Here is a 4,335-nt window from a genome sequence, read left to right as displayed (position 1 = left end):
TGATTGAATTTCTGATGTAAATTGTTTTAACAAAAGGTAATAAAAAGTGATGGTGATGATCATCAAAGGGTGTATAGTGCATTTTAATTACATCCTGACTTTTTAAAATGGAAAAGTCACTAGAAATGTCTTGATAAATCCCAATAGGGATGTAATTTTAGATACCTAAAAAATTATTTTCTTCACTTCAGAGGCTGAGTATGATTTATGCAAATGCAAAGCAGAAGTTATTATAGATAAACAAATGGAAACTGAAATCTCTTTATTCTGATGTTTGCATCATCGCATCATTGTATCTGTCCCATTATGGCGTCTGTGAGAGCATGGACAGTGCCATTGAGGCCATCTCCATTTTAAAGTAGTCAATTGTATTCTACTACTTCTATGAGTTGACAAACAAACTGCCACCTAGAGTGTGTTGTTTGAACAGGTATAAGCCAAGGTTGGCGATTTACTGCCTCCTACAGTTATGGAATGTTTCCTCACAAGTATAATTCATTAGCTGATCCCTCCTGGTGACCTGGATTGAATAATGTGATCCTTCCTTAACCCATAGTAAGTCCCACCCAGTTGACTACTTCAAAATGGTGAAGACAGCTTTGCACACTCTTGGCATTCTCTCAACCAGCTTCACCTGGAATGCTTTTCCAACAGTCTTGAAGGAGTTCCCACATATGCTGAGCACTTGTTGGCTGCTTTTCCTTCACTCTGCGGTCCAACTCATCCCAAACCATCTCAATTGGGTTGAGGTCGGGTGATTGTGGAGGCCAGGTCATCTGATGCAGCACTCCATCACTCTCCTTCTTGGTCAAATAGCCCTTACACAGCCTGGAGGTGTGTTTTGGGTCATTGTCCTGTTGAAAAACAAATGATAGTCCCACTAAGCGCAAACCATATGGGATGGCGTATCGCTGCAGAATGCTGTGGTAGCCATGCTGGTTAAGTGTGCCTTGAATTCTAAATAAATCACAGACAGTGTCACCAGCGAAGCACCATCACACCTCCTCCTCCATGCTTCAAGGTGGGAACCACACATGCGGCGATCATCTGTTCACCTACTCTTTGTCTCAGAAAGACACAGCGGTTGCTACCAAAAATCTCACATTTGGACTCATCAGCCCTATTTGGTAAAAGACCAAGTCCATATTATGTCAAGAACAGCTCAAATAAGCAAAGAGAAACGACAGTCCATCATTACTTTAAGACATGAAAATCAGTAAATCCGGAAAAAAGTGCAGTCGCAAAAACCATCAAGCGCTATGATGAAACTGGCTCTCATGAGGACCGCCACAGGAAACGAAGACCCAGAGTTACCTCTGCTGCAGAGGATAAGTTCATTAGAGTTACCAGCCTCAGAAATTGCAGCCCAAATAAACGCTTCAAAGAGTTCAAGTAACAGACACATCTCAACATCAACTGTTACTTTATACTAATACAATTGCTCAGAGAAAGAGATTTTGTTTAAGCAGTAATAACTTTTTTCTAAAAAAGATAGTGGTCAAAATTATTGCCACCCCTATTTGAAATACCTTTCAATACCTCACCTTGCGAGTATAACGACACTCAGCCTTTTTCTAAAACATTTTATGAGACTGGCAAACACATTCGGAGGGATCTTAGACCATTCCTCCATACAGAATCTTTCCAGATCTTTGATATCCTTCGTCTGCGCTTATGGACTACCCTCTTCAATTCAAACAGGTTTTCAATGGGGTTCAATTCCGGAGAATGAGATGGCCATTGCAAAATGTTGATTTTGTGGTAAATTAACAATTTCCTTGTGGATTTCAATGTGTGCTTGGGGTTATTGTCTTGACAACCAGGTTTTTGGCTAAAATGTCCTCGTACTGGGTAAAGTTGACGATGCCGTTGACCTTAACAAGGGCCCCAGGACCAGTGGAAGCAAAACAGCCCCATAACATCAAAGATCCACCAACATATTTTACAGTAGGTATGGGGTTCTTTTCTGCTCATGCATCCTTATTTCAACGGCAAACTCAACAATTGTGTGCGTGGCCAAAGAGCTCTATTTTCATGTCATCCAACAAATGTAAATGCCTGGAGTTTGTTAAATGGCATTGGCACTTAGATTGGAACCGGTGCTATGGTCAGATGACATGAAAATTGAGCTCTTTGGCCACTCACACCAGTGGGTTTAGCGTCTATATAAGGATGCATAAGCAGAAAATAACCCAATACCTACTGTCAAATATGGTGGTGAATCTTTGATGTTATGGAGCTATTTTGCTTCCACTAGACCCGACTGTATATATTTTTGTATTAAATGAAGTGCATTAATAAGGTAGACAAATGAGTTGGTGCTGCATTGCCATTATTTTCACAAATTGTCAGAGACCGAACTATTCTATACTTTTGCAATCTAGCCACTGCAATGCAAGCTCAAAACTCCATTTCAACTTTCATCATTCATGCATTCATATTGTCTTTCTGGAAGAGGGTAAACTTGGCTTATTTATCATGAGAAAATAGACAGCAGTACGACATTGCATTATCATGTTTTGACCTGTGCAAAGCACTGCTGAAATACCTCAACCACAGCATCAACACGAAAACCTTGTCAGAAGGCACATAACCACGGCTGAATAGACATTTTGGTTAGCCTCCAACAACTCTGTGAATCCAACAGCCAAATCCCCTTCAAGTCGGAGTTCCCCTGATAGTGTCTGGTTTTGGATGACAACAGTAACCAAGCCATCTCCCCATGTGTAATCCTGTAACACCAGCTCCCATTTCTATGCTCCATTTACTTCTGGATCTGTGACTGTTATGAGTGTGGACAGGGCTGTCCTTCGGGCCTGACTGCATTTACAAAACGGTGCAACTTGACAATGCTTTAAAACGCAGCAGTAAAGAAGAAGCAGTCTAGCATTGACATGGTGTTTTCTCCAAGGGAGCACAGTGCTGTATCTTGATCTGCATCCAAATTTGATTGTTTTTTATATATATACAGTGGGGAAAAAAAGTATTTAGTCAGCCACCAATTGTGCAAGTTCTCCCACTTAAAAAGATGAGAGAGGCCTGTAATTTTCATCATAGGTACACCTCAACTATGACAGACAAAATGAGAAAGAAAATCCAGAAAATCACATTGTAGGATTTTTAATGAATTTATTTGCAAATTATGGTGGAAAATAAGTATTTGGTCAATAACAAAAGTTTCTCAATACTTTGTTATATACCCTTTGTTGGCAATGACACAGGTCAAACGTTTTCTGTAAGTCTTCACAAGGTTTTCACACACTGTTGCTGGTGTTTTGGCCCATTCCTCCATGCAGATCTCCTCTAGAGCAGTGATGTTTTGGGGCTGTCGCTGGGCAACATGGACTTTCAACTCCCTCCAAAGATTTTCTATGGGGTTGAGATCTGGAGACTGGCTAGGCCACTCCAGGACCTTGAAATGCTTCTTACGAAGCCACTCCTTCGTTGCCCGGGCGGTGTGTTTGGGATCATTGTCATGCTGAAAGACCCAGCCACGTTTCATCTTCAATGCCCTTGCTGATGGAAGGAGGTTTTCACTCAAAATCTCACGATACATGGCCCCATTCATTCTTTCCTTTAAACGGATCAGTCGTCCTGGTCCCTTTGCAGAAAAACAGCCGCAAAGCATGATGTTTCCACCCCCATGCTTCACAGTAGGTATGGTGTTCTTTGGATGCAACTCCGCATTCTTTGTCCTCAAAAACACGACGAGTTGAGTTTTTACCAAAAAGTTCTATTTTGGTTTCATCTGACCATATGACATTCTCCCAATCCTCTTCTGGATCATCCAAATGCACACTAGCAAACTTCAGACGGGCCTGGACATGTACTGGCTTAAGCAGGGGGACACGTCTGGCACTGCAGGATTTGAGTCCCTGGCGGCGTAGTGTGTTACTGATGGTAGGCTTTGTTACTTTGGTCCCAGCTCTCTGCAGGTCATTCACTAGGTCCCCCCGTGTGGTTCTGGGATTTTTGCTCACCGTTCTTGTGATGATTTTGGCCCCACGGGGTGAGATCTTGCGTGGAGCCCCAGATCGAGGGAGATTATCAGTGGTCTTGTATGTCTTCCATTTCCTAATAATTGCTCCCACAGTTGATTTCTTCAAACCAAGCTGCTTACCTATTGCAGATTCAGTCTTCCCAGCCTGGTGCAGGTCTACAATTTTGTTTCTGGTGTCCTTTGACAGCTCTTTGGTCTTGGCCATAGTGGAGTTTGGAGTGTGACTGTTTGAGGTTGTGGACAGGTGTCTTTTATACTGATAACAAGTTCAAACAGGTGCCATTAATACAGGTAATGAGTGGAGGACAGAGGAGCCTCTTAAAGAAGAAGTTACA

This window comes from Coregonus lavaretus (assembly GCF_964263955.1).
Source record: "Coregonus lavaretus genome assembly, chromosome: 15".
Taxonomy (NCBI): Eukaryota; Metazoa; Chordata; class Actinopteri; order Salmoniformes; family Salmonidae; genus Coregonus; species Coregonus lavaretus.
This window is presented reverse-complemented; position numbering follows the sequence as displayed.